Source organism: Pan paniscus, chromosome 1 (assembly GCF_029289425.2).
Source record: "Pan paniscus chromosome 1, NHGRI_mPanPan1-v2.0_pri, whole genome shotgun sequence".
NCBI classification, from domain to species: domain Eukaryota; kingdom Metazoa; phylum Chordata; class Mammalia; order Primates; family Hominidae; genus Pan; species Pan paniscus.
The window spans coordinates 3,918,512-3,944,069 of NC_073249.2; the positions used below are offsets into that span (position 1 = coordinate 3,918,512).

Sequence of the window (25,558 nt, forward strand, 5' to 3'; positions counted from 1 at the left end):
TTTTCTCTTGTTAAAGCCATCAGGCTACTATTAGGAGTCAGTATCACACGGTGATTGGAGAATGAACTCTGGAGTCAGGCGATGCGAGGCTTCTGCCTCTGCTCCATCACTACTAGGCGTGCAGCCTCCAGGGGTGAAGCAACCTGCTACATTTCAGCTGCAAAATGAGGGTAACATTATCTCCTCAGATTACTGCAAAGATTAAGTGAGATAATACATGTAAATTACTAAGTGTATCTCCTATATACAGTAAGCACTCAATAATTGTATTTTATTGTTATCAATATTATTATCATTCTTTCCTCTAGTCCTACTTACAACTGCGGAAACTGCCTTTTGTTTCTTTTCTTTTTTTTTTTTTGAGATGGAGTTTTGTTCTTGTTGCCCAGGCTGGAGTGCAATGGCGCGATCTCGGCTCACTGCAACCTCCACCTCCCAGGTTTAAGCAATTCTCCTGCCTCAGCCTCCCGAGTAGCTGGGATTACAGGCATGCGCCTCCAGGCCCAGCTAACTTTGTATTTTTAGTAGAGGTGGGATTTCCCCATGTTGGTCAGGCTGGTCTCGAACTCCCGACCTCAGGTGATCCGCCCACCTGGGCAACTAAGGATACATGGGAAGATACCTGGAGATGCCCCTTGCATGCAAACATCTAGATACAAAGGTGGTGCTAGTTATGGAAATGTACAAGTGCAGGGAATGATCAAAGCTCCTGAAAGAGGGCCCCCTCAGGAGGTGCTGGAACAATAGGGAGAGCAAGGGAGAGTGAATGGAGAAGGCTTCCGGTGTCCCAATGTGCTACAGAATCCATGTTATAAGTGGCACGCGTGGGACCCTATTAATACAGGTGGCCTTTGAAGGCAAGTCTAAGAATGTTATATCATTGTTTCCATGAATAAATATAGCCACAGTGTGTTTGTTTTGTTTTGAGACAGAGTTTCGCTCTTGTTGCCCAGGCTGGAGTGCAGAGGCGCAACCTGAGCTCACTGCAACCTCCACCTCCCGGGTTCAAGCAATTCTCCTGCCTCAGCCTCCTAAGTAGCTGGGATTACAGGTGCCCGCCACCATGCCTGGCTAATTTTTTGTATTTTTAGTAGAGATGGGGTTTCACCATGTTGGCCAGGCTGGTCTCAAACTCCTGACATCAGGTAATCCACCCACCTCAGCCTCCTGAAGTGCTGGAATCACAGGCGTGAGCCACCGCACCCAGCCTCAGAGTGTTTTTTTAATGACTACCAAAAGGTTTTTGGAAAATAACCCAAATATAACAGTCTGATACATTTAGTGGCTCAGGAAACAGTGAGTCTAATACTGTAACTGTGTTCTTCCCTTCTCCTATCATTACAAGTTTTCAATTCCATACTCCAGAGCAAAACAGGGAGCAAGCTCAGAGGGTAGTATCTCTGCCCGTGAGGAATCCACATGACAGACAACCATGGTCAAGGGCTGTGTGACAGGGGTGGGAAGAAACAAGAGAGGCCAATGATGGCGAAGAGGACGGAGGCCGCAGCCTTAGGCCCGGATGCAGAGGTGCCAGTGGGTTTCCATGTTACACTGGCTTACCCCATCAACCTGTGCTACATCACATGGGAAGTTTTGTTACACTGCTAATTTTAGCAACATTATAGACTTGAAATCCTCTGGCTGTGGAAGGAAGGGGAATTTCTTTCTGGACCTTCCAGGTAAGCAAATCCTGGCTTAATCCAGTTTTCCTTCCTTTCTGATCTGCCCACGTTTCAGCTCAACCAGACAGACACACACGCCTCTCCGCAACTGGATCTGGGTAATAATGTCACCTGGTACTGAAAAGGGAGGTGTTCCTCAAAAATGCCAAAAAACAACATAGGACTGGCCCGTGCTAGGGGTGGACTGAGTGAATGGCGCACCATTCCCCGTGGGTCATTCGAAACAAGCTGCCTGTCTTTCAAGAATCTGAAAGATGCTGCCTGACAAAGCAGGACCGTGGCACTGGATGTCCGTGAGGGTGCCTGAAGAAAAGTGGAAATAAGCTGGTTTTACTTAGGCAAAGGGCAAGCCCACTGAGCTTTCTTACAGCAAATTAGAAGCTTAAGCCCAGGAACCAGAATGAACATCATTGTGATCATGACTGGCAGCACATGATTCTGCCATCATACCCTTTTCATTCCCAAACTCAAAGAGATGCACCTGGCCGGGTGCGGTGGCTTATGCCTATAATCCCAGCACTTTGGGAGGCCGAGGCGGGTGGATCACCTGAGGTCAGGAGTTTGAGACCAGCCTGACCAACATGGAGAAACCCCATCTCTACTAAAAATACAAAATTAGCCGGGCATGGTGGTGCATGCCTGTAATCCTAGCTACTCAGGAGGCTGAGGCAGGAGAATCGCTTAGAACCTGGGAAGAGGAGGTTGCAGGGAGCCAAGATCGCACCATTGCACTCTAGCCTGGGCAACTAAGAGCAAAACTGTGTGTACAAAAAAAAAAAAAGAGGTGCAACCTCCACAAGAATACAGACTGAGGGCTGAGATGCCCAACACAAATGCGGCAAAGAGAGAAACCTCATGCCTTGATGGTGGGAAAGACTTAGCATTCAGTCTCCGCTGGGACAAGGGAACAAGACAATGCAGTTGGCTCTCTGCAACCTGAGAAGGTCAGCTGATCCACAGGCCCCAAGTTCACGTCCTCGTTTGCAGTTTCATCTCTTTCACGATCAGGGGACTTTAGGTGGAAGTGCTGTCACTGGTGGACGACTCTTCCCCACTGGATTCCAGATCTTCCCCACTTTGCCCACCTTCCTGCAGGTCATGAGGGCCCTGAGCTCAGCACTGCTGCTGCCCCTTGTGGGGAACGCTGCTGACTGCATGGATCGTTGTGAAGATGAAGTGAGATCATGGACATCGATCACTAACACAATTTCCTGCACACAGTAAGCACTCAACAATTGCTCTATTTTGTTTCTAACACGATGTGCTCAGTGAAACGCAAAACAAATTTGCCAAGAGTTTGTTCCCTTAATCCTGAACCCCGTGTGCATTTTAAGGGAAGCCAGACCATATGGTTCAGATTTCACTCACAAATAAATCAGCATGATGTTTGATCAGTAAAAGCTGTTTTATGCTCTTGTTTTTATGGGCCTTTTTATCCCAAGTCCTAAAATAATAATAATAATAAAACCTAGTTGTGTTTTGCTAAGGGTAAATAAACTCGGGCTCAAACCCTTCCATCCCTACGGACCGAGGAAAGGGGAATGCCTCTGATTATAACCAAATGAGTCCTCTCTGGCCTCCAGCCACCTGCACAGGACTTGGAAGATGGGAGAAGAACCCCTAGCAAGGAAAGCCAGAAATGTGGATGGGTGAGGGTAGCCCCACAGAAAAGGAGTCACTGACTCCCAACAGGAATCATTACACGGCAGGAGCAATAGGCTCATTCCTCTTCTCTGACACGGCCGGTGTAAGCATCCGACGCATGTTTTCTCCATCAGCCCTCCTGCAGAGGGCCATCGACTGCTCTTTGCAGGAATCTGCAGCCTCAGCAGACTTAGATACACAGAGATTGGACAGGAAAATACAGCCGGTGGCCATGTTGTTAGCCACAGATACTGATACTATGGGAAATAGTTTCCTATGGCAAAGGGCACCCCCAGGACCCTTCTCCTTGGTTTAAACAACAGCGCTTTAACTGGCCCTTCACCAGGTACACATCTGGCTATGCAGGACTCTCCCACCCAAGGTTACTGCCACCTCAAGTCCTGCGGGCATCAGTCCCCAGCTTTGCTTTCTACACAGTAGTATCTCATCGCTATGAATTCTGAAATTGTGTGTTTTGCTGTTGTAAATTTGTAAAAAGGCTATTATAGTCTCAGACTTTGTGGTAGAAGTGTAAAATGGTGTAAACTACCTTGGAAACTCATCTGGAAGTTTTTGTGGTTGGAGTATATAGAGAAAACTCAGCCTCACACAGATAATGAAGCAGGAATATGAAGAACTATTTTAATAGCCTTTTCAGATAATTATGGCTATTCATCTTTGATACAAACCAAAACTTTAAAAGTGGTAGTTTCTTAAAGGTTAGTTGCAATGTGGACCCTGAAACTGTATCAGTAAACTTTTTCTACTCCACTGGTCTACGTCACAGTTGGAATGGAACTTTTACCTGTGTATAACTGTATAATATCCTACACAGGTCATTTAGAAAATAATTATTCAGTGAGTTATGCATATCTTGCAAATGTTGACGCATGTCATTATGTTTTTAAATCATATGTCAATATCACCACCAATCTTGTCAGAAAAATTGTTAGTTATTGGGAAGCTCTCAAGTTCATGGTGACAAATACAAGTTTTCAAAAATTCTAATTCTTCCTTGCAAGTTCAAGTGGTATCAATAGCAACAAATGCTGTCAGCTGTTTCCCTTGAAGTGACAGCTTCACTGCCACATACGCAAACCTGAATAACTGTAGTTGGTCAGTTGCTCTTCCAGGTAAAAACAGTGTTCCATGAAAAAAGCAGCTAGCTTGGCTGGCAACTCAAACAACTGCGTATACGCCCTTCCTGAAGACAATCGTGCTACTACGGTGGAGTGGAAGTGCTTTATGAGTACCTTCCATTACATCATACAGAATTTTTTTTTTTTTTTTTTGAGACGGAGTTTTGCTCTTGTTGCCCAGGCTGGAGTGCAATGGGTGCAATCTTGGCTCACCGCAACCTCCGCCTCCCAGGTTCAAGCGATTCTCCTGCCTCAGCCTCCCCAGTAGCTGGGATTACAGGCACGCGCCACCACACCAGGCTAATTTTTGTATTTTTAGTAGAGACAGGGTTTGTCCCTATTGGTCAGGCTGGTCCCGAACTCCCGACCTCAGGTGATCCACCCGCCTCAGCCTCCCAAAGTGCTGGGATTACAGGCGTGAGCCACTGCACCCGGCCATCATACGGAATATTAAAAGCACATGTATTCAGGTGCTGAGATTTAAAAAGATGCACATCTGTTCTGCTTCACCCAGTGCATTTTTAAGTGATGCTGACTCCTTTTTCTGTAAGTTGGTGGTGATGAAGAACACACTGACAAAGGTACAGTTTGGTGCTACTGCCTCAATTTACCCACCGTTACCTTTGCACCATCTATGTACATGTCAGCACAGTGTAGAGGAGAAAAATGTCTCAGAATTATAATGAAAATAGCTGTGACATATGGGACCCCCTGAAGGAGTGTTGGAGAACCTAAGAGGTCTGCAGAACACACTTGCAGAACTGCTGTGCTATGGAGTGAAAGAAGTCTCAGACAAAGCGTGCATCTGTTGTTATCCCATTTATATGCAATTCTAAAACACACAAAACTATGAGAACCACTGTTCTAACTTTTTTCTATGGTGGAAAAAAAATAGAATAATCGTTGCCTCCTGGGGAAAGGAGGCTGAAAGGCTTGACTGGAGATGAGTTAAAGGGGATTTTCTAAGCCAATGGTAAGGTCCTCTGTCCTGACAGGGGTCTGGGTTACACAGGTGCATGCCCTGACCAAAGCTCAGTGAATGTACCCTTAAGACTTCTGCATTTCATTGCATGTACATTTCACATCGAAAGAAAAACACCGTAAATAAATATGGAAATCTAGTTAATGATATACATACTTAAATATGTAGGAGGAAGTATACCAGTGAATCCAGGTTTCTCTGAAATGTATCAGAAAATAAGATGGATTCCAGCAGGGGTTCTCAGCTTCAGCACTGCTGCAATCTGGGGCTAGCTGATTCTCTGTGGTGGGGGCTTGCCATGTGGAATGCAGGCTGTGACCAGCGTCCCTGGCCTCTACCTACACCAGATGTCAGTAGTATCCCATCCCAGCTGTAACAACTAAAACTGTCTCCAAACACTGTCAGATATTCCTGGGGGGCAAAATCACCCCAAGCTGAGGACCGCTGAATTAGAGGGAATAATGAATGAGTACGTGAGAAAGCAAACATAACGAAGCGTGAAAGGGATAAACAAGATGATGGGCATACAGGTACTCACGAGAAAATTCTTTCAGCTTTACTGAATGTTTGAAATTTTTCATATTAAAACATTGGGTTAAGAAATGCTATTGTGTATTAAGTAACGTTTTTTGCACTTAATATTATATTGTAAAGTTTAGCCATAGGATTATATGTCATTACAGTTTGTCGATTTGGGGGTATTGTTTTTAAAAGTTTTGAAAATTTTGTGTGAAAAACTCTACTGTTTATCCACTCTCAATATGCAACATTTGGGTTGTTTCAAGGTTTTGCTGTGGTGCTGCTATGAATATTCTTGTACAAGTAATCTGTAATTCAACCTCAGGCTCATTTATTGATTTTTCTTCCCTTCTGTCATATTTTAATAAGGCTGCTCTATTTTGAGATTAGATAAAAATTCACCTATATTTTCTTCTAGTTCTTTCAGAGTTTCATTTTCTACAATTAATTGTGTAAGCCTCTAGAGTATACGTTAGTGTTTTTGTTTGTTTGTTTGTTTGTTTGTTTTTGAGATGGAGTCTCACTCTAGTCACCCAGGCTGGAGGGCAATGGTACGATCTCGACACACTGCAACCTCCGCCTCCCAGGTTTAAGCGATTCTCCTGCCTCAGCCTCCCAAGTAGCTGAGATTACAGACACCCACCACCACACCTGGCTAATTTTTGTATTTTTAGTAGAGACGGGGTTTTACCATGTTGGCCAGGCTGGTCTCGAACTCCTGACCTCAGGTGATCCGCCTGCCTCAGCCTCCCAAAGTGCTGGATTACAGGCGTGAGCCACCGGGCCCAGCCCAGACCATTTGTTAAGAGGGTCTTTCTCCTGTCACTAAATTGGCATGTGATATTTCTTAACCATGACAACGTGCCTTTTCCTCCACAGATAAAAGAACTGAGAATGTACTCTAGAGTTGCACTCTTCACAGCTCGGGAGAATGACTGTTTCCCTCTCTGTCTCTGCCAAGTGCCACTTTCTGTCATGCATGTCATGCAGTTGAACATGTTTGATTCCACGGATATAAATTCCAATTCACATTATCCATATCCATTATCCATAGAACAGTCAGTCAGACCTAGAAGCCAAGGCTATTGACTTCTCTATACTTTAAAGGATAAAAACAATCATATTTAAAATTTTACTTCAAAACTCAGAACTGAATCTCACAAATACCAAGCTATCTGGTAAGGCTGCCTGAGTTTGTCAAGTTGAATGCAAACACAAAGTTTAAAAAGTAGGAAGAATAGGCCAGGCACGGTGGCCCACACCTGTAATCCCAGCACTTTGGGAGGCCAAGGCAAGCTGATCACCTGAGGTCAGGAGTTCAAGACCAGCCTGGCCAACATGGTGAAACACCATGTCCACTAAAAATACAAAAATTAGCCGGACGTGGTGGTAGGGGCCTGTAATTCCAGCTATTTGGGTGGCTGAGGCAGGAGATGGTTTGAACAGGGGAAGCGAAGGTTACAGTGAGCTGAGATCATGCCATTGCACTCCAGCCTGGGTGAGAACAGTGAAACTCCATCTCAAAAAAAAAAGCAGGAAGAACAGAATTTTTTTTTTTTTTTTACTTCAAACTTCAGAGAAAGGCCACTTCTGACTGAAGGGCCACCACACTTGTTAGAAATATTGCTGAGTGTTTTCAGCATGTGAGAAACTCTTTCCAAAGTTTTGCTCATTTATTCCCTTCTTTCTTTGGGTTGACCTCACAAGTTTTGTTGGTGACATTAGCTCCCCTGTTTGCCGTTACTGTTGATGCTCTTTCAGAAATATTTGGATATAGGCTACACGCTTTCTTAAGATTGGAGAGGGAGAAAAAAAAACTCATTTCCCATTAACAAACTTATTTATACAAATGTCACTTTGGAACTTAACTGACACCATGTGCCTCCTCTGACACCAGCTGAGGGAAGGCAGTCATTAGAGGTCACACCAAATGGGGCTGTCCTGGGTCATTGTTTGGTTTTTAATGGCCACTGTAATCCCTGGGGCCTGCTCCTTCCCGATCCCCTTCTTTCCCAGGCTTCAACTTGAGCATCCTGCAGATAAAACTGAGGACAGTGGAGCCGTGTGAAATTCATTACCCGTGGGGGACAAAACCACTCAGGCTGTGGTCTTCCCTCCCCAAAAGCCTGTCCATACCCACCCCAGCCCCCAAAACCCACACCCCATCCTCTTGGAATTCTCATTGTGTTTGGAAATTCTGTGGCTTTCTGAAACAATGCTGGTGTTTCTGGTAGTTAAAGAAAACCAGCTGCAAAACAGCACAACCTCCTTTTGAAAGAGACAGTATTTAATGCCTTAAAGAATGGATCTCAACCTCGCCCACCCATTCCCACCACCCACATGCTTTATTGGGATATTGTACAGTCACATGCCTTACTCCTTCGGGGTGCCTGACTAGTGAGGCACACTCTCCACCTCACCCTGCGGAGGCTTCCCAAACCCAAAGCAAGAGGAGAAACGGAAGGGGAGGGAGCACAGGCTGTGAAGACCCTGGACCCCAGACCCTGGACCCTGGACCCTGGACTCCATCATCTGGTCACTGAACCTCTCCAAGTCTCAGTTCCCACACTGGTGAAAAGTGGAGTCAGTGATCATTCTTACCTTAAAAGCCCACAGGGTTACCGTGAGAATTAGACGGGAACATCCACGGAAGGCTTCAGACCCCAGTCAGGATGACTTTCCTATCAGTGATTATTGTTACTATCCATCTAAACTGTCAAAGGGGAAACAACAAGTCTCAGGGAAGAAAACACTAGCTGTTCCTCTGATTTTCTGTTCCCACACCCCCCAAATCACCCACTGGTCTTCAACGCCACCTGGAACATGGTGCGGAGAGAGAAGCCGAAGCTCTCCTGGAAACACCCAGCAAGGACCCCTCCTGAAGGCCAGCTGTCCCCCTGGGCTCTCACCTCTGCCCCCCGCATCAAGTCTCCTACGAAGGCAAGGGAAGGAGCCAAGCAGAGTTTGGGCTGTTCGGAGAAGTCAAATAAGGTGGAATTTGCTAGGAACCCCCATGGTCTTTTGAGGCCTAGATAGGGCTGTCCCAGTGGCCTGGGTGGGAGTCAGTGCTCTGTCCCCTGCCGCAGCCAACTCTTCCCTGGAAAGCGGGGAGCTGGCAGGAGAGGCAGTGATCAGGGTGAAAACTCAGGAAGACACACCTGGTGTTCTGGTTTCTTTCTTTGTTTTCTTTTTTTTTGGGGTGGAGGGGACAGGATCTCACTCTGTTGCCCAGGCTACAGTGCAGCGGTACAATCACGGCTCACAGCAGCCTTGACCTCCTAGGCTCAGGTGATCCTCCTGCCTCAGCCTCCTGAGTAGCTGGAACTACATGCATGTGCCACCACACCTGGCTAATTTTTTGTATTTTTTGTAGAGATGGAGTTTCTCCATGTTGCCCAGGCTAGTCTGAAACCCCTGGGCTCAAGCGATCTGCCTGCCTCAGCCTCTCAAAGTGCTGGGATTACAGGCATGAGCTACCGCACCTGGCTGCAAATACCTACTTCTATTAGAAACCAGAGCAGACTGGGCACAGTGGCTCGCGCCTATAATCCCAGCACTTTGGGAGGCCGGAGCAGGCAGATCACAAGGTCAGAAGATGGAGACCATCCTGGCTAACACAGTGAAACTAAAAAATTAGCCATGCGTGGTGGCAGGCGCCTGTAGTTCCAGCTACTTGGGAGGCTGAGGCAAGAGAATTGCTTGAACCTGGGAGGCAGAGCTTGCAGTGAGCTGAGATTGCACCACTGCACTCCAGCCTGGGCAACAGAGCAAGACTCTGTCTCAAAAAAAAAAAAAAACAAAAGAGGTAGGTATTTGCTACCTCCTGTGTGATGACAATGCTTTCCCCTCTCAGACAGACGCAGAGAAGTAACCCACGGTCAGAACAAGACACTCCTGACTCTTGGGAGAGGACATCTTTCCAGAGAGTAGATGGGGGCAGATGCTCCCTCCTGGCATACACAGTCTTGGAAGGGTCAGTGCCAACTGAAATGGCAAAGTCAGAAATGCCAACAAGAACCGGGGAAAGGGTTTCAGGTCTGGCTGAGTCAGCTGCCTGTCAAGCTTCTACAAAAAGCAGGAGTTAAGAGCCAATAACTTTTTAGTGGTTCATTCTGCCCCAAGCTCCCTTTTTTAAAAAGGCTCATCCTGTTTATTAATTCATAGATTTAGAAACATAAAGCCCCCCTACGGCAAGGTACCATGTATATTTGCTTATTAAAATTCTGAGCTACAGCGCACATGTGAAATAGACATTGAAACTGTTTGTTCCAAGGCAGTCCCATCTTAGGCGATTCCACGCGGCACACTGCAGAGCTCCTGGGGTCACCCTGGGCTAGAAATGGGGCAGAAGAGACACCTTGGTTCTTGTTCTTCCATAGAGAGTTGATATTCAGATCTCCCGGCGGATTGAGTGAAAACCATCCGCCCCACACCCAATACCCTCCTGCTTTTTCCTCACTCGCCCTCCTCTGCTCTTCTTTTATCTCTCAGATGGGTGGACAGGTAAACAGGGAGAAGAAAGACAGCCATAGAGTTCCCTTCTGTTTTTCACCTGAGCCCTCCCTTCCCCTTCCCTCCCTCAGGGTGACAACTGCTGCTACTATCCCTGTTTATCTTATGCTAACCAGACCAGGAGATGGGATCCATCTGCTGAGGGGACCCTAAGGCACCCCACTGAGAAGCCACAGGCACAGTCTGCCCCCGAGGGCCCGGATGTCACTGCTCTGGTGACATGAAAGCTGGAGTAGCCCCTGGGATTCCCAGCCTGAGTTCTGGGGCCCCCACCATGGCCTCTGGCCTCTGCCCACTGCACAGGATCCAGACATGCTGGACTGTAGGTGGGCTCTCTTCAGAGTCACCAGGCAAAAAGGACAAAGAAAAATGGCCAAATACTGAGTCACCGCATGGGGGCTTTGGAAAGAATGCAGGACTAAGCCCAGTTCCACCAGCAGTTGATGAATCTCGGGCAGCTCATTTATTCTCTCGGTGCTTCTGTTCCACGTTTGTAAAATTCGGGTGACAGGAAAACCTAACCGGCAGGTTGGTGGTGATCAAATGGGATGGCGCATGTGGGTGTGCAACTGCTGGCAGCTGTGACTGTTCTGCGGACCTGTGCTCTGAACTTTGGTTTCCTCGTCTGAAAGATGGAGATAATCATCTTTACCAGGCCAGCACTCAGGACTCTTGGCGAGCAAGGCGGGTATCGTGAGATTACAAATCAGGAATAATATGTGTGTCGTGATATTAAAATAAAACAACCGACCGGGCGCAGTGGCTCATGCCTATAGTCCTAGCACTTTGGGAGGCTGAGGCGAGCAGATCACCTGAGGTCAGGAGTTCGAGACTAGCCTGGCCAATGTGGTAAAAATCCCCGTCTCTATTAAAAATACAAAAAAAAATAGCTGGGCGTGGTGATGGGCACCTGTAATGCCAGCTACTAGGGAGGCTGAGGCAGGAGAATCGCTTGAACCCCAGCAGCGGAGGTTGCAGCGAGCCGAGATCGTGCCATTGCACTCCAGCCTGGGAAACAGAGCGAGACTCCATCTCAAAAAAAAAAAAAAAAAAATTAATAAAACAATCACCACCAGAAAAGAGAGTAAGAGTCATTTGTTGTCCAAATTCTAAAGAGAAATTTTTTTTCCAACTAAAAGCTTCTCTCCTCAATACGGTGTTTCCTGTTTCACTGCTAAATTGGGTGGAGGTTTTTGTTGTTCTTGTCGTTGTTGTTTTAACCATTGACACTCTTTTCTCCTTTCAAGTTGCATTAGTTTAGGGCAAATGAGACCTCAATCAGAGGGGAATTGGACATCACATTTGTGTCCCCAGATGAGCAGACAGTAATGGGGAACCTCCCTGCTGAGACAAATATCCTTCCCTGTGGGCGGGATGCCTCTGAGGCTGGGTCAGGAAGCAACAAAGGGAGCTCTCTCAGAAGCTCCAGGGACTGCAGTTGGCTCCCTGTGCTCTGTGTTGCCTCTCTAACAGATGCAGTAGCACAGTGATCTCAAATATGAAATAAGGCAAAAGTGAAACGATTGTATATTAAACACTTCAAAAAACTGCAGACGCAGTCGAGGCAGGAACGTGGTCCTCCTCTGAAGATCACTAAACCTAGCTAACTCTTTCAACACACTGATTTAGCCCAGAAAGAACCAATTTGCGAAAGAACCAAGGTCAAATATGACATTCCACATTGCAGAGCCGGGTGATGCCTATTTCCAGGGAGAGCAGCTCCCCATCTGGCTAAACGAGCTCTTCTTCATTTAAAACCCAGAGATGATTCCAGGGAACATAAAGCATACTTTCCGAAAGGCTACAATAAATCAATTTTTCTTGCCTGCGTACCATCTAGATTTAGCCACTTAGTTCATCTTAATAAACAAGTTACTCATTCAAAGGAAAATAAACGAAATGTTTTGCCTTGAGGGACAGTTTTATTTTTAATAGTTTGGTGCTACAGCAACAGAAGTAATATTCTGCCATCTGAATTGCCTTTTGTTCTTCGGGATTTCTTGAGGGTGGGGTGGGGGAGGGCGGGGTAAAGGTTGCCAGTCTCTGAGTTTACCCTGTTCATAAACATAAATGCAAGCTCCTTCTCCTGCCCTTCTTTTTCTTACAGATACATCAGATGTTGCAAGGAGCTTATTTAAAGAAATGGAAGTTTATCGTCATGTCAATGCTGTATCTTTGAAGTTTTTGTGCGTGTTTTTTTTTTTTTAAAGCAAGTAATTCCCATAAAAATGGAACTCAAGGAGAAGGGATATCTCTTAAAGAAATAACAGGTAATATGCACAACTATGATGCTGGGGTCTGATTCCTATTACTTATTTATTTTTTAATTAATTAATTTTTTTTCTAGAGACAAGGTCTCATTATGTTGCCCAGGCTGGACTCGAACTCCTGGGCTCAAGTGATCCTTCTGCCTGAGCCTCCCTAGCAGCTGGGACAACAGGTGCTCACCACTGAACCCAGCTTTGACTTCGTTTAATATAAAGTCAAATTTTCTTTTAATATGTAATCTTGAGAGGAAGATGAGGTCATGCCAACATTATACCACTCTAAACAGTAGAGAATATAGGGGCACATTTTCAAATTATCTAAGGAACTCACATCATTAGTCCAAAAATATTCTGATCATAGAAGCCTCTAAAAAAACACAAAAGCACAGAGACAATACACAGTCACCCAATTTCTTCTATCCCAGCTTTCCAGATCCAGCACACACCCTAAAAGGGGCTGTAAGCCTCTCAGGAGCAGAGACCAGCTTCGATTCCATTTTCCACGCCCCGAGCCCAGCATAAGGCCTGGGGCAGAGCTGACATGGAATGAATCTATGTTGAAGGAATGGATGCGTTAACTAACAAATGAAATGAATCCTCCAGAGGAGGAGAAGCCTCCACTGGCTTTCAGAAATGGAAGAGGGTAGAGTTCTCTCTCCACAGGCCCTGAGGAGCAGCATCTGCTTCATGTCTCAGAGCTGTGGCCTCCCTGGTCTCAGAGAGGCCTGTTCACGCATCAGGCAGCTCTGTCCTTCTCGGGAACTGAATCTACTTCACACCAGTCCTGGAAAACACCCTCCCAATAGCACGGTGAAGGGAGGTTACCTGGACCGTGTCATGCTGGGGCCGCTGGCTGGAGGGCACCTGGCTGGTCACCAAGGAGCCGGGCCCTTAGAGTACTTGGCCACCCTTCCTCCCATGGTGGCTGCCATCTGGCACCCAGAAACCCAGCCTGAGGACGTTTTCCATCATAGCCTGAGCCAAGCAAGAGAGGACAAACAGCAGGGAAAGAGCTTTCGTCTGGGAAGGGAAAGAGAAACTTCCCAGAGAAACTTTGGAAGAGAAGCTTAAGGGAAGGGTTAGGGAGATGTATGCAGAACAAGTAGATAATCCTACCCGTTCTCTGTGGCCCAACTGACATGCCACCTCCTTCATCAAGTTTGCCCTCATTCAGCCGATCTCCCAAGATGCCTCCTTCTTCTTAACTCTGACTACTCTCATTCTGCTGCTCAGCATTTCCCTTTTACCGCCTACCATATTCTGTCTTCTATTTCGTTATTTATTTACTTATTTATTTTTCAGACGGAGTTTTGCTCTTGTAACCCAGGCTGGAGTGCAACAGCACAATCTCGGCTCACTGCAACCTCCACCTCCTGGGTTCAAGCGATTCTCCTGCCTCAGCCTCCCAACTAGTTGGGATTACAGGTGTGCACCACCAAGCCCAGCTAATTTTTTGTATTTTTAGTAGAGACGGGGTTTCACCATGTTGCCCAGGCTGGTCTCAAACTCCTGACCTCAGGTGATCCACTTGCCTCACATGTTCATGTCCTGTACTATCCCATTTTAGGCTTGAGGCTGGGCTCTTCAGCACACCTGCACTGGACGCCCGCTCAAGGACTTGCCCTCTGTCTGGCAAAAAGCCTTCAAATGGGATGGTAATGTGTTATTTGTTAGGCCAGATTGTGGATACAGATTGTTTGTTACATTCTTTATGCTCCTTTGTATTTCTGACGGAGTTTATGATGATATTTAAAAAATGTTTTTAGAGGCAGGATCTCACAGTGTTGCCCAGGCTGGAGTGCAGTGGCCCAATCAGCTTACTGTCACCTTGAACTCCTGGGCTCAAGCAATCCTTCCACCTCAACCTCCCAAGGAGCTGGGATTACAGGCACACACCACTAAGCCTGACTCTTTTTTTTTTACTTTTTGTAGAGATGGGGTCTTGCGATGTTGCCCAGGCTGGTCTCCAATTTCTGGTCACTGAGGTATGTCATGAGCAGCGTTAAATTCAAGGGTATCTGGGACTCCCAGCCACTGAAACATCTGTTTCAAATGGTCTTCCCATTTATCAGGTTTTCACCAAATTATAAACTTCGATGTTTAGGTCCCATCTACACATCCCTCCTTCCTGTGAAACAGATTTCCCTGCTAACAAAATCTCAGCGGCTGGTCCCTTTTGAAGAAACAATAATGTCATGGGAAGGGGTGTGGACAGAACTGTGGGAGTCTTACTGTGTGGCAACTTTAGAAAAATGTACGTTCCAGGTACAACGACTATCCCGTAATTACCTCAAGGTAGCCCCAGGCTCCATCCTCAATCAGGAAATTCTGCGTCAAGTGGAACTTAAAGTTGGGGCACCACATCTTTCATCACCTAAATAAGGAGTAAGGAACGGGCAGAACAAAGGTGCGGCACACGGTCACGTGTGCATCCACACCACGCACAACGCCTTCTGATGATGATGAAAGGCTCCCAGCGCTCTCAGGGTGATTGACTGCCCAGGCTCCGGTGAAGGAAGGCTCTGCTCCTAACACAGAAGGGAGTCTGGCCCTGCCTTCCTGCCCCACGCCCTTCTTTTCTTCTCTGTCCGCCCATCTCTCTTCCATTACCTCTGCTTTAGGTCTGCCTGGATCAGGCACTTCCATCCCTGAACTCCACCAGCGATCTCTGGGAGTTAAGGGTTTGCTGATCCCTCTTCTCAGAAAGAGAGGGAACACAGCTTTGGCTAAAAGACGGAAAGAGCATGAGAAATGGGCAGACCCTTCGTCAGCGTGGTAGCCTGCAGAGTTGATTTAACCAGCCAGCAGGAAAGAAGAGAGGACACTCCCACCAGGGTCTCCATGTGAGCAGATGGCCTGAAGTGGTCATGTGGCCCCTCTCCAGGCCCCCCACCAGCCTGAGAGTCTGTCTTTTGGGGTTAATTGTGGTAACCAAGCCCCCTTAGGGCCTAGTTAATTTCCTTTCCCTCCAGAGGTTCATTCTTAAAAATCTAAGATTGACCTAAATTGTTCTGAACCGAAAGGAAATCAAAACGAACAAGGTTAATTGGAAAAAACAGCGCTCTGGCTACCTTGGGGTTTTATTTGCTCCCCCCTTGGAAAGCCACACTGATTTAAAGGATATTGGTCAACAGGCCTAGAAATGTGTGAATGCTGTTTATTAACTTGAGCTTTAATCTAACTGGGTCAACTTCTCACTCAGTGTTAGCGCCAGGGAGAACCCCCATCAATGACGTCTAGAATCCTTTGTAATTACAGTCATGAAAAATGCCATATGCTGTAAAATAATTTTACTCAATTCATGGGTATGAAGTGCTCCTTAAGTGGACGGGACTCTACTAAAGAGTGACCGGTGATGAACGGGAATGGTCAAGTGGGGCGGTTCGAGCACACGGCTGACTCGGGGCCCGACGGTGCCGCCTCTCAGGGCGACAGCACGCAAAGTTACACCAAGTGCGCAGGCTTTGGCTCTAAAACCAAGGGGAAACTCGCTGAACTCACGCCGGCAGGAAAACGGAAGTTAGCTGACTGGGCTGCTGCTCTCGATGGTAGCAAAAGAGAGATGCAAGCCTCATTCACCCGTAGGATTGGGGGCAAAGAGGAGAGAGAAAACCTGCATTCGCTTTTCACCCCTAACTGCCCGGAGGCATCACATCCCTTGTGTCAATGTGGGGGATCTGGAGAGGGAAACACAACAGCTGAGAATGGAGCAAGAGCTGAAAAGGGACCTCTCAGGGGTTTGCGCCCGTCACATGGGAGAGAACAGGTGGCACGGGCGGCAGGGTGTCCTGCAGGAACGCAGAATTCCAAATCGCAGCCCCACCGCTTCCTGTTTTATCATGAGCAAGACTCCTAATCTCTTGAGGCCCCCAATTACCCACCTTTAAAATGGGGATGAGCAATAAAGACACTTCTCTCCCAAGTGGAATTATGGGAAATTGCTTCTAAGACGGAGACCCCAACCGTAAAATTACCAAGCACTGAAATGGAGGCCAGCCCCACCGCCCACTTCTGCCTAGAGCATCCCAAGCAGGCAGTGTTGTCGGGAAGGGTCTGGGGGTGGGGAGGGGCAGTGTCCCTGGGCCACGGCTAAGGGGGGACCCTTCCTCAAGACTCCAAACCGCCATGCTGGAGGGAGTACCACTTCCCACCAGCCCCAGGCTTTTCAGCCCCCTCCCAGGCCCCCCATGAGGAGCAGTCGGGCAGAGCCCACTGCCGTGGGTGCAGGCCGAATGGAAATCACAAGCATTTGATACGGTGCGGTGCCAGCAAGCAGACTCTGCACTTTCTAAGAAACTGAGAAGGAAACAAGCGCTCCCAAGACAGAACTAAATGGTTCCTGCTAGAAAGTTCTTCCCCTGTTTGTGGGTAAAGTAAGGGAAGATGAGGAAGAGAAGAAACAGAGGATTTAAATTTTTTTCTTTATAAAAAGTTATCATGAGGCCAGGCACAGTGGCTCACATCTCTAATCCCAGAGCTCTTAGAGGCTGAGGCAGGAGGATCACTTGAGGCCAGGAATTGAGGACCAGCCTGGGCAACACAGCAAGACCCCATCTCTACAAAAAGTAAAGAAATGAGTCAGGCTTAGTGGTGCATGCCTGTAATCCCAGCTCCTTGAGAGCTTGAGGCAGGAGGATTGCTTGAGTCTAGGAGTTCAAGGTTACAGTGAGCTGATTGGGCCACCGCACTCCAGCCTGGGCAACACAGTGAGACCCTGCCTTGGGTTTGCAAAGCCGGCCTCCAACGCTGGATCATTTTGGGCCCTGTCAAGGGGCAGACAGCTAGACAGTCACAGTGGGCAGGGGATGGCCCAACTCTTTGGATGGTGAGTCTTTTGCATCTCGAGCAGGGAGAGACTTTCTACTGCCATGACTAACTGGGAGAGCCTCAGGCCACACAGGGGCTCAGACACATGTCTGGGGATCTTGCGGTGACTGCTCCCGTCCCACACCCAGCCAAGCCAGATCCCGGTTTGGCTGGAATCAGGGCCTTTTTATTCACAAAAGAATATTGCGTTCAGCAACAGTTGGCTAGCCTCTCCCGTTCAGGCCCATCGCTGGGAAACATCACAAGAAGACACAAGGCCTATACAAGCATTCCCTTGGTGTGAGCTTAAAAACCGCCATACTCCTGAGGGATATATTTTTGGTCTGGAAAGACAAATAACGCTGTGGTGTCCCAAGAAGAACAGAACATCGCCAGTGGTAAAGGATAATGGGTGGAGCTGTGGAGAGGCAAATGTGTCTTCTGAAAGGGCTTCCTATGTCTAGGAGGTTTGTCTGGGGAAGAAAAAATGACAGAAGACCTGAATGCTCCGAACAGCCCTGCAGGACTAGCTGGCTGAGGACGGGCTTGGGAATGTCCTTGGTCCCTGCACTTGGAACTGGCTGATCTCCCCACGCAAGGACAGGGCCTGCCACAGGCTCTGGGACTCCCTGGCTCTGAGTCCAGCTTCTCCTCCTGTGGTGATGGCCTCCTCTGGAAACACTCACCCTCCAGCTTCAATTCTTTTATTTGCATTAAGCAAATTTTTTCACTCACTTCATGTTGTATTTTAAAATACATTTTTTCCTCCTTGGGGAAAAAAATCCAACAATATAATCCAAATACAGTAAAAAAAAAAAAAAAAAAAAAAAAAAAAGTTTAGGATATTGGGTTCCAGACAGTTCAAAAACTCTGCCAAAAGATTATATTTACCACCAGAATACCACATGGCAGAACAACTTCAGGATTAGGATATTAAAGTGAAAAATACTGAGTAATCCAGCAGCCGCAAGCCTGTCGGTCCTTCCCTCACTGCAGAGTGGGCCTGTGCGGGGTGGTCCCAGCAGCTGCCCTGGCTGGTCGGAGCCCATGGTGCCACCTAGGCAGAGAGGCTGAGGCCAGAGGCTGCGGGTGGCCTGATGTCACCCTGCCCATCCCTGGAATGAAAGCACAGCAGAAGCTGCAGCTGCGGGGCCTTGGGGGTGGGCTGACTGGTAGAGAGTCAGGCTGTGAGGCTGCAAACACCCTGGGAGCTGATGGTCCCAGAGGGGTGGAGCCTGTATCTGCACCTCTGTTCCAACCAGCTGCATGGCACAGAGCTAGGCTTACATCCTTCCTGGCCTCTGGATTTTGATCTGGGCTAAGGCTGGAGAGCTTGATCATTCTGGCCAACACTCACACTGTAAGCTGACCCCCACAGGTTAACAGTCACCTTCCTTCCCAAGACCCCAGTATCTGCTTACGGCTGTAGTTTCCAGTAAGCAAATGCCACCCGCAGCTGAGTCCCCTGGGTCGGGCAGTGCCCAGGGAAAGCATGGCCACCCACAAGCTGCCACAAGACCCCCAGGCCCTGTTTCCAATCTGCATTTCCCCTTTGATCTCCAGTCACGTCCTTGCACTTACCAAATGCTCAAGTCAAAGCCATAGGCACCTTGCATTATTTCTTATGTGTGTACAATGTTCTCGGAATTTACCCCTGAAATGCTCAACCTCCACCGTCCACCGATGAGAATCTCTCATGCTCCAGGCCAGCCTTTCCATGAAGGCTTCCCGGCTCACCCCAGGCAAAAGAAACACCTCTCTCTATGTCCCACAGCTCTTTCTGTAAGCTTTTAGAGCTCCCTTTATGTTTTTGTTTTTTCTTTTCCACTTCTACACGTGTTTCTGTATTTGTCTCTTCTTCTCCATTTGATTCATCCATTTGTTAATGTTTTCTCTTTTTATTTTTTTTCTTTTTTTATTTTTTTTAGATGTAGTCTCGCTCTGTCAGCCAGGCTGGAGGGCAGTGGCATGATCTCAGCTCACTGCAACCTCCGCCTCCCGGGTTCAAGCGATTCTCCTGCCTCAGCCTCCTGAGTAGCTGGGATTATAGGTGTGCACCACCATGCCCAACTAATTTTTTGTATTTTTAGTAGAAATTGGGTTTCACCATGTTAGCCAGGCTGGTCTCAGACTCCTGACCTCAGATGATCCACCCGTCTCAGCCTCCAAAAGTGCTGGGATTACAAGCGTGAGCCACTGCGCCTGGCCTGTTAATGTTTTTCTAAGTGTCCACTCTGTTCTCAGTTCTATAGAGGATACTAAGAACAGAGGAGACAAGATCCTTGACCTCAAGGGACTTACAGTCCGGTGAAGAACTAAATAGCAATGGCATCTAATAAATACCCAAGGATGAGCAGTTGGTTTCATCTTCATACTCCCTAAGTGCCCAACACAGAGCCGATGGCCACACATGAAAGCAGTGACAGCGTTTTTGCTGTAAACACACAAAGAAGGTAGGAGCTGGGCTAGCTGAGCTCACTGGGACCTATAGTGGCGACTCACACATGCTACATTTTGAGATGAGATGCTGAAGGAGGTGGTGGCCTATATCCCCTCCTGGAAACCCTCCCCTGAATCTTACCTCTACTGCCCCCAAAGCCTGGCTGCGCACACTAAAAATCAGCTCCACCTGGAGATGTTGGGTCCTGGGTGGCAAGAAGCAAAGGAAAGGGAAAGAAGTCTCGTTTTCTCACTATCGACATCCGCTTGCCTCCCCAGGCCTCCACCTCAACATCTTTAACCTGAGGACTTTCTGTGCATGTACCCACGGCTGTGCCACCTCTCCTGAGGAAGGAAAATGAGCGTCAAGCAGCAGCAGCCAATTGGCTCTGTGGATGAGGCTAAATCAATCCCACTCGCCAGCAAGCCTGTTTATTTTATGTCCTTAGAGAGAGAAACACCCCTGAAAATGACCAACTTGTGTCAATTACAGAACACAAGGGCCTGGTGTTATCAATGGGGGAAGATAGATGTAAATTACAGCACAATGAACTCCGGTGAATTGGCTGTTAAGTGGGACAATGGGCTAAAAGATGTTGTTTGGAGCACCTCATTAATAAAATTCAAAATTGTTTTCTGCAATTATGTGCAATCATTGCTTATTTTACCCCCAGCCAAGTAGAGTCCCACTGCCAGCCTACTGCTTTGGTTTCAATTGCCAAGAAAATTTCCCTGGCACAGAGGTGAGAATAGAAGAGGGAGCTCAGATTCGGATTTGAGGAGCCCTCGATTAACAGAGAATTATCTGTCAGGAAAAGAAATCTGCTGGAAAAGGGAACCAAGTGTCTCTCCAAGGTAGGGCTCGGGCACACAGCCCACCTCCGCAGGGGCTTCCAGATGGTTTTGCAGCCAGACAGCAAAAGGAAGGCTACTCTCTTCTCTGATACTCCCTCCTGCTACAGCTCTTTTATGAGATACATTTTTCAGGAGATCTAACAGTGTTTGCACCTGGTAAGGAACTCACTAATGCAGGACAGAAATGGACACATCTCTTTACCAAAAAGATGATGGTGTGAAAAACGATGTGTACGTGTGTTTGGGGGGAGCTGTGGGAAGTGGGCGGTAGAAAGTGGAAACTACCAACCTAGCACGGAGGAGGGAAAAGCTCCTCAGGCCTTCAGTGTAGACCATCCCATGGTTTCCTCCAAAGTGAATGCCCCAGAAATTCTATCATGTTTCTTCCAGGTCCAGTAAACAACTCTCCCACCGGTCCTTAGGGAGTACGAAGATGAAACCAACTGCTCATCCTTGGGTATTTATCAGATGCCATTGCTGTTTAGTTCTTCACCGGACTGTAAGTCCCTTGTAAGTCCTTATCTACAGAGCCCACGTCTGCTACTCACTCTGTAATTTACCCCTCCTGCTGTGGCAGCTCTTCCCGCCAAAGCTGTCTTTCAAGTTAGCCAATCGGGTTCAGTTTAGATTGTGCGGTCCAACTCCAGCCAATGGAGGCAGGACACAGCAGTAAGGACAAGCTGCGTTAGGAATGAAAAAAACCCTTTCCCTCCTGTGTTCGGTGTGCTCTCGTGGCAACCAGTCCTGTGAGAAGCACCCTTCTGCAGAAGTAAATTTGCCTTGCTGAGAAATCTCTTTTTTGAGTGCTCGTTTTCCTTGTGACTCCTAGCTTTGCTTCCAACACAGGGAGTCCTGCCTTAATTCCATGCATCCTATTCTATTTATTCATCCATTTGTTCATTCAGGAATGCCCCACTCTGCCCTTCTCTGCCAAGTACCTTGCTAGGCTTAAGGGACACAGGCTTCTCTCTCTGAGGACCCTAAGCCGAAATCGTCAAAGCAAAACACATCCCATTTAAATATCATCATGCTAATTCAGACTTGATAATTCTAGCTGGTCAAAATCATTTGGATTCTTAATTCTGTGATCTCTGAATCTTTCTGTATTTTCCACATTCTCTACAATGGCATATATTACTTTTAAAAACAGAAAAACATTTTCACTTCCTGTTTAAAGTATAATGTTTTATAAACTAACTTAAGATATTTAATTCTTTTAGGAGCAAAGAAGCAAAATGGAACAGAAGTGGCCTACGGTCAGAGAGTTCATGGAAATTTGCTGGTCCTGCCTTGAACACTCAGACCTGAAGCACACATTCCTTTGCATGGCTGCAGTAAACAGCAGCATCCAGATCCAGGGTTGGAGACCACTCTCCAGTATTCTCCCGGCCTCCTTCAATAGTGATGCATCTTATTCCTCAAAGCAGCCATGACGGTTCATTCTTCAGATCAATAACTGCCTGCATAGCTATGTGCAACTGTGTCTTAGGCTACTCCACAGCCTACAGTTGTTCTCTTAATGTCAAGAACACATTCTTGCATGATTATTGGATTAAACAATTGTCTTCTATCCCCACTCCCTTTCCCTACTCATAAGGAAAATCAATTTAAGGCATATCACATGAAATGCATAATCCTTTGTGCAAAGATAAAGGAGGGTGCCCAGGACAGATGCAAAGAGTGGAAGAAGTGGGGACCACTCTGGGTGCAGGTGCAGTGACAGCTGAGGCTTCACATCCCACATCTGTACCCAAATATACCATTTCTGCCCACCCAAGCAAAACACTTTCCCAGAGTTATGCTTTAAGCCTTTACAGGGAGCTGGAGAATAAGAAGGGACTACTGATAACTTCAGGACATTATGTTTGAGTAAATATAAGAGAACCCAAGGTATGAGTCAACAAAGAGGGACCCTGGGTGCCCCGCCTGGTTCTCTGAGGATGGCAAAGACCAGCAATCAGAAAAGTCTCCTTGGGGGCTGGGCTCAGTGACTCACTCCTATAATTCCTGCACTTTGGGAGGGTGAGGTGGGAGGATTGCTTGAGGCCAGGAGTTCCAGACCACCCTGGGCAACATAACAAGACCCCATCTCTTTTTAAAAAAAGTTTTTTAAATTAGCCAGATGTGGTCACCTGTAGTCCCAGCTACTTGGTGGGGGTGTGGGTGGGGGTGGGGGAGAGTGCTGAGTCAGGAGGGTCACTTGAGCCCAGAAGGTGTTCAGTGAGCCATAATCCTGCCACTGCACTCCAGCCTAGGCAACAGAACGAGACTCTATGTCTAAAAAAAAAAAAAAGAAAAGAAAAGAAAAGATAGAAAGAAAAAGAAAACGTTCCTCAGGAAACTGTTCTGTTCTGTCAGCCCAGCACGAAATCCTGTGGCAGGAACATCATGGAAGTAGTTTTACACAGGAAGATTTGGTTGCTAGCATACCAGCCATATCATAAGGTTGCCAAGTGAGTGTAGCAATTGTGTAATTATTGTGGAAATGTAGTTCTCAACCACATCTTTCTTATGGTAATTAGTGTTGCTGGTTGAGCATATTATTATTATTATTATTATTGTACACTTCAAGTATTATTCCCCCTATATTCTTATAAGATTCAATAAGGCAGTAGTATTGCTGTGCTCCAGTTGTTTTTGCCTATAGAATAGGAATTAGTATACTTTCCATACACCTTAATGATAATACCACTATGAACTCTAGAAATAATTCCGGCATATAGTGTGCTTAGCATAAACTGCATTTACAAAAACAATACACTACACTAACGGTCTTTTTAACACAGTGTCATACCCTGGTATGCACAAAAGCCAGTGGATCAGAAAGGCTGTGTTTAGAATGTACTCTACGGCCATATTTACAGGGGATGCAAAATACACACATGGACTCCATTTCACACCCCAACCAGGCCTGTTAAATGAACAATTAAGAAACAAGGCCCAGCACGGTGGCTCTCTCCAGTCATCCCAACACTTTGGGAGTCCAAGGCAGCAAGATCACTCAAAGGCAGGAGTTCAAGACCAGCCTGGGCAACATAGCAAGACTCCATTTCTACAAAAAGAAATTGTTAAAAATTAGCCAGGAATGGTGGTGTGCATCTGAGGTCCCAGCTACTTGGGAGGCTGAGGTGGGAGGATCACTTGAGCTGAGGAGTTCGAGGCTACAGTGAGCTATGATTCTGCCACCGCACTCCAGGCTGCGTGACAGAGTGAGACCTCATCTCTTAAAGAAAAAAAAAATCACACAAAGTAAAGCCCTGGAAAAACTAAAAACTTAAGATTTTTAAGGGGATTATTTGCTTTGTGGTTGAGACGAAGCCATAAGAAAAATTTAAGAGATCTTTACAACAGCCAGGCGTGGTGGCTCACGCCTGTAATCCCAGCACTTTAGGAGGCCAAGGCAGGTGGATCACCTGAGGTCAGGAGCTCGAGACCAGCCTGGCCAACATGGCGAAACCCCGCCTCTACTAAAAATACAAAAATTAGCTGGGCATGGTGGCGGGCGCTTGTAATCCCAGCTACTCAGGAGGCTAAGGTAGGAGAATTGCTTGAACCTGGGAGATGGACGTTGCGGTGAGCCGAGATCGCACCACTGCATGCCAGCCTGGGTGGCAGAGCAAGACTCCATCTCAAAAAAAAAAAAAAAAGAGATCTTACAACAGAGAAGACGCATTTCATTATCGTTTGAAATGAGTACAGTTTGGAGCGATGCTCCAAATAGTGTTAATACTTAGTGCTCTAACTGGAAAGTCTCCTGTATGAATTATTACCATCCATGAAGCCCCAGTGCGGTTTTCATTTGTTCCTCTCTCCTAGGCCTGATGTACCTTCCAGATCCCTTGTGAGAGCTCCTCTCCATGTCCCTAGCCAGTATGTCACTGCCACCTGAGCCGTGCAGGACAATGACTGCAGAAGGACATATGAAGTAAACCTACAGCATCTGCATGTGAAGATGTAAGCTCATTGCTGACTCAGAGCTAACTGGCTTGGGGACAGCCTATGGATTTATCCTCCTCTGGAGCATGATTAGGAACTGGACCTAGTTCCTAATTATATTCAAGTAGCTTTGGTTGATAGCAGGTCCTCTGAAAACTTTATCCTGAAGCTCTTTCAACACCAAAGTTCACGTGGCAGCACCCGCTCCCCTCTGCTCTAGCAACTGGAATACGAATGTAGCCACAAAACATACAGGAAGTTTTCAGATTCACAGGAATAAATGTCACGGGGGGAGATGCCAAGATGCAGGATGCACAGAGACAAGGAGTGGAGAGGGAGCTGAACGTCCAGGGAAAAGCGCTTTCATGCGGCACCTCCAGGGAGCAGGGAGAGGAAGCGCATCAAAAACTGCATGCACCATGTAAAAGTCCACTTCCTGATTCAACAAGGAAGACAAGTAAGAAAATCTTTACAAGTGGACAAATGCTAGCGGTGTGGCAATTGGGGGTCCCAGTAACGCAACCCACACACACTTTAAGAAGTATCTGTCCCATGGTGGGTTGTGACAGCTTGAAATCTATGCTGTTTGGGCATATGCCCAGCTAAAATGCAGATGGACACATCTTGAAACACCACAAGATAATCAACAGATATCTGTTGAATGAAAACCTATGGGAAAAGCAGGAGAAGGAGAAAGTGATGTGTAGTATTAAACATCTGTGAATCCAAAAACATTCTTGTGGCAATCCATGCAAAAAGCAACGATCGTTGTGCCCA

The 25,558-nt window shown here is 47.0% G+C and overlaps 1 protein-coding gene and 1 long non-coding RNA gene across 2 annotated transcripts in view; one reads left to right on the forward strand and one right to left on the reverse strand.

The window, feature by feature from the left end:
* KIF26B (kinesin family member 26B) overlaps positions 1 to 25,558 on the reverse strand; it is a 560,184-nt gene that overhangs the window by 485,420 nt on the left and 49,206 nt on the right. The window lies entirely within an intron of this gene.
* LOC134731265 (uncharacterized) lies at positions 4,186 to 22,415 on the forward strand. Its single transcript, XR_010113508.1, has 2 exons — positions 4,186 to 19,858; positions 21,374 to 22,415. It is a non-coding gene; the product is annotated as an uncharacterized LOC134731265 (long non-coding RNA).